The following is a 10,053-nucleotide window of genomic DNA, read 5'->3' on the forward strand; positions in this document are numbered from 1 at the left end:
ATAATTTTTAAATTACAGTAAAATCATAATTAAAATATTATGACCAGTGATACTACTTTGTATCATACACAAGTAACCCTATTTAATTCTTTTTTTTTTTAGTTTATTTTTATTTATTCAAATCTGACACGGGGCTCAAACCCACTAACCATGAGATCATAACCTGAGTCTAAATCAAGAGTCAGACGCTGAACCGACTGAGGCACCCAGGCACCCCAACCCTCATTAATTCTTATGAGAAGGTTTATATACTTCAAAATTTCACACTTCAAATATATGTCATACCATACAAGGTAAAATATAATACTAGATATCTGTGTTCTCATAGACAAATGATAGTATTCTTTTGTGCTGTCTGGTTGCCTTACTCAAAGTTTAAAAGTAATATTAATATTAATAATGGCAGATTCTTTCCCATTTCCTGGGGCTAAATATTATATTATGTTATAATCCTTAACTTTATTTTTAAATTTTTTGGTCTCTGGAACATAATATTAACCAAAGAATACTCAACCATTAAAAATAGTACTCATGGTCTAAAGAAAATAGGGATATTTTCTTCAATCCTTGCATGAGATTTGTTTGATTCTATAGTAAGACTTCATTCTGTGAGCATTTTTTTAGTCATATGCCCAGATTTTACATTTAATCAAATCAAACCCTTTGGTTTTTGTACAAAAAGAAATTATATGTATTATGTAGATTGATGTATTCATCTGCATTTAATGTCAACACCTCATTAAAATTTAAGATTCTCTCCAATATTACATTCATAAATACTATGTGCTATTGAAAATCTGTGACATAGATACGAGCTTCTCATTTAAAAGTTTTGCTACTTGCTAATACTACACCTTCTAGAGCCTGTAAACTGTCATGGTGATCTGCAGAATCTACTTTGTAAAAAGTATTTACTTAGCAGTACATGTCATCTCTGAATACAGATGGCCCTTTGAAAAGACAGTCTCACAGTCCTTAGTTAAAATTATTTTTTATTATTTTTATTTATCATTATATTCAACATGGATTGAATCATTATAATATACCAAACATTCTTTTATTCTTATGAGATAAGAAATGATAAAAATGACCTTGTGCCAGTTCTCACACTGCTCACTGCCTAGAAAAGGAAACAATATACTATGTATATAATAATGGCAATTTCATAATAACTGTATGTTATATAAACATAAGATTGCTGTGTAGTAATATAAGTGAATGTACATATAAAACTCATAGGTGAAATAGAGATTGATTAACTCTCTTTGAGAAAGGTCACAAAAGGTTTCAGAAAAGATAAAACTCAGCAGGGTGTTGTGGTGTGAATACAAACTATCTAGTCTCACAGATAACAGGATATCTTAAACAGAGAAAGAAGCATTTCAGCATTTCCAAAGTATCTCATCAATTGTGGATAGTAGTTAAGAAGGCTCTAGAATATGAACAGTGAAACAAAATAATGAAGCATCATTTATGTCATGCCAATTTGAGAACAGAAGAGGGGTTCTGAGCAAACAATTGGTGTAGACAGATTTCATTTCAGAAAGTTCTCTTATTTGAATGCAGAAGATGAATTGTAGGGAAGAGATATAGTTATACTTCTACTTGTAATAATGCATTAAATTCCATTTATCCTAATCCACTTCTATATTTCCTTTCTCTTTAACAATTATCACTTTGTTACATACGTTGTAATTATTTGTTATTATTTCTGTTGATTCCAAGCTCTCAAATTTAAATTGCAAGGAGTCTGGAATCTTTGTATATTTTGTTTACTGATGTTTTACAAGTACCTGGAATAGTACCTGGCCTAGTATGGACTATTGCTTAATATTTTCTCTATAAATAAAATGTATGAGTTGTGCTAGTTTGGAAGGTAGGTTATTGATTTTTTTATATTTAGTTTGATTGCTGTCCTTGACAAATTCTCTTAATAATCATTGAATTTTTTTACTGGTTGCCAGGTTTTCTAGGAATGCAAGCATATGATCATCAAAAGGAGAAAAAAGTTTTTGATATGCCAGTATTTGTACAAATTATTTCTTGATTTGGCTGATTGGATTCTCTAGAATATCTTAAACAGAGATAAACAAAAATAACAATAGTCAATGTCCTGTAATTTTCTTGGCATTAAAGATAAAAGTAGTTAGCTTTCAGAAATTATAATTTATGATGGGGAATTTGGTGATCTTCAAAGAAAGGTAGGAAGTGAGTATGGGATAAAACATGAGTATGGGGTAGTTATTTTTGAATGATCCATATTTGATTCTCAAGTACTTTCCTGTATTTTCCATTTTTCTCTCTATTTGGTTTGGTTTGACTATCTTTTATTTACCTTATATTTTTATTTGCATCCCCTTATGTCTCTAATTTTGTCTCTTCATTTTACATGACATTCATAATATCTGATTGTTTCCCTGACTACCAGAAACCACCCTATGCAATGGCTTTTTGCTCATACCAGAAGTTGGTAATTGCTTCCCTTAGAGAAGTGGATACAATTTACTGACATGAGTACTTCACTTCTATGGAATGTTAGACTATCTAGTGTTCCTTACTTCAAGATATTTTTGATGTTTCTAAGTGACTTTTTTTGTTGTTATTTTGCCCATTTTTCTAGTTGATGAAATACTGCATTAGTCTGCTCCCAAATATTATAGCTAGTAGGAAGTGAGAATTCTGATACATCCGATTTATCTCATCAGTTTGTCTGCTTTATCATTAGCCAGCAAAAATAGAAGCAAGATGCCATGTTAAAAGGCCATTGCAATATCTCAAAACATTGATATCAACATATACTATTTGCAAAAATGGAGATATTGGAGAGTCATTTGATTTTGAAGAGAGGACCACCAAGATTTGCTGATAGATTTGATGAGGTGAAAAAAAAAAGAAAAGAATGATGGATGATTCTGAAATTTTGGTGCAGTCAAAAGCCAACAAATAGATAGCAATGCCATTTGCTGGCCTTGGGAACATCGGTGAAGAAGAATGTTGGGAAAAAATGTAAAGTAACGTATTAGAAATCCAAGAGGAGTTATTGGTTAGGCAGTTGTATGTACAAGTCTGGACTTCAGAAAGATTTAGATCTGGAGTAGTCCTGTATGGACAATATTTAAAACTGTGAGACTGGATGAAATTATCCAAAGAATAAATATAGATAGAAAAGACACCGAATTCCAAAGAAAAGCACTGCAAAGTAGTTAAACGGAGAATTAGACATAGAAGAATAAGTTGGAATATCCAGTGACGATATGAAAAATCAGGAAAGAATGGAAATCCAAAACCCAAATGAAGAGTGTTTAACATTGAAGGAGTTATCCACCACATCAAATGCTGCTGAGAATTTAACTAAAATGAAGTCTGAAATTTGGTTGTCAGATTAAGCAATGCTGAGATCCTAGGTGACCCACTAGCCTAAAGGTTGACGCTAGAGCTTGACCAGGTTGGTTCAAGAGTCAAATGAGGAAGTGCAGACCAATTTAGGGGAGTTTTGCTCTAAAGGAGAAGGGAGAAATTTAACTAAAAGCAATTGGGGTAAAGAGAAGATTTATTTTGTTAGCAGAAAAATGAAAACACTATGCTTCCTTGCCATTGGCACTGATCCTACAGAGAAATAAAATGTAATGATATAGCATAATAAGATTATCATGGAAAGAACTAAGTCCTCAAGGTAAGTAAAGTTGCTGCCCTTAGATAGGAATATAATCAGTTCATATACTGTAATGACAAAAGAGTGTAGCCCATATCGCAACTGTGTTGCACATAGTTGGATGTGTTGCACATAGATAGGAATATAATCAGTTCATATACTGTAATGACAAAAGAGTGTAGCCCATATCGCAACTGTGTTGCACATAGTTGAGGGATGGCTGGCAAAGGATGAGAAAGTTTCCTTCTCCTGTATTTTCTCCATGAGATAAAGACTCAGTTTATTGATATTTGAAATGAAAGAAGAGTGTTGGAGGTTTTTGAAGGTAGTAAAAACTACAAAATATTTATCTAAGATAGCGGAGAGTAGATGGTTTAGTAAAAAAAGATTGCTTTTGGCACTAAGGACCCATATGAGATGCTTGGTGATGAAATCAACATGGCTTAAGTGTTCCCTAGTCTCTTTGAGGGTGCAATGAATTATTTTAATGTATTTTAAAACTCCTTTGCATTTTTAGAATAAAGTTTACTCACTTTTCACGACAAAGTGAGTTTCATGGTATTTAGTATCTACTTCGTTTTTTTGGTAATAGAATCCATAGTTGAAGTGGCACAATTAGCTATTGGTCAAACACTACAGTTTTTTATGCCTCCCTCAGCTAATTGTGTTTTTATGGCAGAATTCAGGGTAATGAACTATGAAAAAATGATGTGTTTAGCTTTTAGGTGATTTCATTAAGAAAAACCAAGATTCTTGTCCTAGAAGTTCTCTTTGTTCCACTGCCTGCAAATAGTAACCGATGGTAAATCCTGAAAGGCATGTATTATGGAGGGCATAACTGTCCTGTTAGCCTGTGTCACTAGAGGACCCATTTGTACTGCACCATTTAGTACAAGAGAAATAAACATTTATTTGGGGTTTTGTCTTAGAAGCTTATCCTAATAAAATAATAGAATATTGTTTTGTAAATTATTTGCTAATGTTTAATGAAAATATTTACATTCATAGTCATAAACCAAATATAATCATTTTTCCTTGTTTAGTAGTATTAGTTGTGGCATTAAAGTTTTGTATTGGTTTTCTAATATTGAATGGAGAGCTTTGCCTATGTTTCTGTTCTGGATCTTTGAAATAATGTTGAATTATCTATTCTCTACAAGAGAGTTGGAGGTCAGTTTTAGAAATATCTGTTCCAAATGCTTATTATGAAAGATTAGTCTTGAATGTTTTCATTTTCAGATATATTAGCCAATTTGAGTGTACTAGTATGTCTTGTGTCATATTTCTTTGTGTATATTTTGCTAAGATATCAACAGTGTCCTTTAGGTTTTCTAATTTGTTTAGCATAGTATTTGATCTCTTTCTTATAGCTTACCCAATTCATATTTCTAATATATATGTATATACATTTTAAATATGTATATTGCTCCTTTTTGCTCTTTAAGTTCATTGATTTATTCAAAGAATCAGATTTTTAATTTAAGGTTTTTATTTCCCATTTTATTAATGTCAGATATTTGCTTCATGTTTCCTTAAAAAATGTATTACACATTTTTTCTAAAAGTAAATAATTTTAATCTCATATTTTTTCTAAATTTTAAGCAAAATAACTTGTTTGGGAATTTACCATGTGACCCATAAAATACTACCTCTTTTTCATGTCGTCTCTACCTAAGAACCTTTAAGTATTCTGTTATTAATATTACATATGTTAGTAACAACCAACAATGATCATTTAGCTATTTAGCTCCTCCATAGCACTCAACTGTCAGTAAAAACAACCAATATTTGATGGGACTCATCTCTACACGTTAATCTCATTTTTCTGTATGTCCAGAATGTTTACAAGTTTAGTTTACTCCACATCCCACAACATTTGTTCTGATCTCCAACTGATTAGTTTTCTTCCAATTTTTTATTTAAATTCCAGTTAATTAACATACAATGTTATATTATTGTCAGATGTAGAATTTAGTAATTAGTTTCTTATCATTTGTTTTTTTTTATATTTTTATTTTATTTTTGAGAGAGAGAGAGAGACAGAGTGTGAGTGGGGAGGGGCAGAGAGCGGGAGACACAGAATCCCAAGCAGGCTTCAGGCTCTGAGCTCTCAGCACAGAGCCCGATGTGGGACTCGAACTCAAGAACTGTGAGATCATGACCTGTGCTGAAGTCGGCACTCAACCAACTGAGCCACCCAGGCACCCAGGTTTCTTATCATTTGTAAGAGAGGACACATTCCTGGACTAAATTTCATTGTTGAGACGCAGCAGCACCACGGACACTGTAGCAGCTTTTGACTTTACAGAGGTTGAATAGTTGGATTAGGCTTTGGGGGCAAAAAAAAAAAAAAAACAAAACAAAACAAAACAAAAAAAAGCAAGAATGCATGGGTACATGGATAAATGGACTGGTGCGCAGCCCCCAAAGCTAACCTACTATCTGTCACTAGGTGTGTTACTATCCCAAATCACCAAAGTGGTTATAGCATACAACATAAAGACCTGATAAGGATGTTCAGATCTCCTCTGTGAATTACTGCTTTTTAAAAATATATTTTAAATCAATTTAAAGGCCAGATTTAATCTAGTTGTAAGGCCATAACAGCTAATGCTTTTGAAATTGGCAATCTAAATCTATTTTTTGTAAGTGGATTTGGATAACACTAGATAGATCATAATCAAATATTTCTATTATTCAATCAGATAGTGTTTCCATTAAGAAGCAAGAAAAATAAAATTCAAATCATGGTTATATTGATGATACATGTAAATTTATGGATAAGAAGCATGTAAATATTACATCAGAAAGCTAAAGGCTTAGAACAGAGTAGCATAAAATTCATTCAAATAATTGTAAAAATATGTCTGAAAACGTATTTTAAATATTTACATTTAAATTAAAATGTAAATACTACTAAAACTTTTATGTAAGTAAAAGATAATTTTAAAAGCCTTTTCCCTAAAAAAAAAAGCCTATTCTCTCCCTAAAGTGAACTACTAAAGTGATTTTTTTTCTAACTTCAAAATATATATTTAATCATATACAACATTGTCTTAAAAATCTTCAGCAAGCATACAACAGCACTGATAGTTATAAACTCAAGGACTTCTAGCAAAATCTTGAAGGCTTTCTTCTAATTTGCAGTCTTTCCATGTTTTGAGTATTTTATGTATGCAGAGAAGCACATTTATAGACATGTTTATTTTTTAAAAAACACATTTTCTATAGATCTATTGTATTCATAAAGCTATAGATAGATGTATTGATAAATGCATTTGTTGCCTAAATAAGGGCTTTTAATTTTTTCTTACAAGATTGGCAAAAAAAAATTTTAAGTAAATTAAAAAGGATATTTTATGATCACTGGTTTTCCAGGAGTTAATATTACTAATCTATCTGTACTAATATTAGGATACAATGTTTCTTTTCCTATTTTGTTCATTGAAGAGTAAATCCAAAACATTTCCTTTGGGATTCTCTTTAGACGTTTGTCTTCAAGATTATTTAGTAAAATCATTCATCTGGGAGCATAATATATTCTACAAATGCTTAATAAGATTTTATAATAAGTCTTTCCTAAAGTGTTAAAAATGAAAATTATAATACTCCTTGGATGTGATAAGAAACTGAGAATTTTTATTTTTTTGGATTGATGTGGGAATAACACAGCCATATTATGCAGTTAGGAGATAATGTCTTGAATATTTTTTTATCACTGTTGCTGCTTAGGAAATAAAGCTTAAATATACATATGTGTCTGTAAATTATTTTAAACTGGTATATTCCACCTAATTTCCTGAAACCTGACTAAGTTTAATTTCCTGAAACCTGACTAAGTTTAAAGTAACAAAATAGACTGTACTAATTTAACATTTTTTTCTCCATTTTCAATGTTCAAATTCCAAATAGTATTTTAAAGTAGATAGCATATGGGAATAGGGTCACTAGTGAAGTATAACTTTTCTGATCAAGCACACACATTTATAAACACACTTGTCATAATGTAAAAATGCGTTCGTGGAGGACTGAAAAAATTCATAGATCTCTAAAAACCATAGTCAAGTCTTGTAGATAGATACAGAAGAAGATTATTTGGGAAAGGTCATGACAAAATATATTTGAAATAACCTCAAAAAATCAATTAATGATAAAAGTTAAACTATTAATTAGATATATATATATGCATGTAATGAAACTAGGTCTTCTAATCAGTATGAAAATTGACTTCTATGAAGTATGCCAGAATATTCTTCTCTTGATTTATTTGTAGGTCTATATCATTTCTATAGATTTTTGTTTAACAGCTGACTTCTTCCCTCATTTCCAATGGATCCTGTATCCCACGAATGTCTAGAAACTGGGTATTAAATTTAATTATCATAGGTCCTTGTGGAAATCATCTTTGAGGTGACCCCCAATGATTCTTGCTTCCTAGTGTTTGTGCCCTTGTGTAATACTGTCTTCTTGTGTGTGGGCCAGACCTAGTGACCTGCTTTTAAAAATAAAATATGCCAAATGTGTCACTTGCGAGATACTTCTGAGATACAACTATAAAACATTGTGACACTATTTTACAATTGCTTACATTTCAGTACTGTTGATAGATTCAGTGTTATGTTATGAATCTCTTCCCTTTTTAAGGTCCTGTTTTTCCCCTCTGGGAGCTTGTAGTATATCTTCTTTGTTCCTGGAGTTTAGCAACTTCACCAGAGTTTGACGCATGGTATCTCTTTCATATCTATTTCATACTCAAGAGAATTCGCCTCCTCCTCCAAGGACCACTTTCAGTAATTGTTTCCTTGGAGCTTCTTTTGAAGGCATCCAGTGATATCTACCTGCTCCCAGCTTCAAGGAGAGAAAGCCAAACCATATATTTTGAGTGGCCACTTATTCTAGCTGCTGCCAAAGGCCACAAAGCAAACCCTCCTCTCAAAAGGGTACCTCAGAAAAATCACTGTTTTAGTCATGTAATTGTGGTTTCAATATGCTGACATTTATTTTCTCCAAAGAGGAAATTGGAGAGATAACATTATATGCTAAATTCACAAGTTTTGTTTTGAGTTTTTTGCTCATTCATAGAATTTCATTCATTGATGACTTTATTTGATATAGCGTTATCAAAAGTCCACTGGCAGTTCGTGGGTTCAAGCCCCGCGTAGGACTCTGTGCTGGTAGCTGGGAGTCTGGAGCCTGCTTCGGATTCTATGTCTCTCTCTCTCTCTCTCTCTCTCTCTGTCTCTTTCTCTGTCCCTCCCCTACTCACACTCTGTCTCTTTCTCTTTCTCAAAAATAAATAAACTTTAAAGAAAATTAAAAAGGAGCACTCACATTAAAAAAAAAAAATCCAGGGGCACCCAGGTGGCTCAGTCAGTTGAGCATCCGACTTCGGCTCAGGTCATGATCTCACAGCTCATGAGTTTGAGCCCCGCGTCAGGCTCTGTGCTGACAGCTCAGAGCCTGGAGCTTGCTTCTGCTTCTGTCTCCCTTTCTCTCTGCCCTCAACCCACTCGCATTCTGTCTCTGTCTCTCTCAAAAATAAATAAAAACATTAAAACAGTTTTTAAAAAACCCAAATAATTTGAGACACTGGAGTTGAAAGGCAATAACATACTGCGTGGAATAAGGAATACATTTGAAATGTTATCTTTTGAGCTCAGAAATATATTCTAATTTCTGCTTTTGCTCTTCTTGACATTTGTTAATTATTGTGTGTGTGTGTGTGTACATGCACACATTTTTCAAGAAGCTTTCATCAGAAGACATTAAATTCTGACATAGATTACTGATTTATTGTTTCTTAGAGCCTACCCCCAAGTAGTTGATTCTCTACTAAATTATTTATTTCCCACACATTTATGGAATTTTATAATATGCATGCATATAAGCTACCAAGAATCCAAGATTAAAATCCAATGTTTTAAAATGCTGTTGTTCAAAATATATAGATACATGCATTGTGTTCCTGGAGAAGGCTTGCTAGTTTCTCTGCCTATAGGACAATTATATTTCCTGTTGCTCTTGAAGCTAGGAGTATGCCCAGGTAACTTTTGTTTTGTTTTGTTTTTTGCCATTTCAGAGCTGATGCTTTAAGAAGCAGTGATTGGTTTGCCATGTGTCTTTTCCACAAGTCCTACAATGTTGCAGATAGGGGGTGCTTTGCTCATAGCAAATATGGAATGAAAGTGCTGTAAAGCAGAGCAAAAGCTGACCCACAATTAACATTTAATATAAATGATGAACATTATTGTTTTAAAACTGACGAGAATTGGGAGCAGTTTATTGCTATAGCAAAACGTAGCTTGTTTTGATCAACACACCACTTGAAAAAAATAATTTTCTCAGACTTCGTGTTTAAAATGCCAAATAAAAATTAGCAAGGAAATATTTTATTATATTCT

This window comes from Felis catus, chromosome C1 (genome assembly GCF_018350175.1).
Source record: "Felis catus isolate Fca126 chromosome C1, F.catus_Fca126_mat1.0, whole genome shotgun sequence".
In the NCBI taxonomy this organism is placed as follows: domain Eukaryota; kingdom Metazoa; phylum Chordata; class Mammalia; order Carnivora; family Felidae; genus Felis; species Felis catus.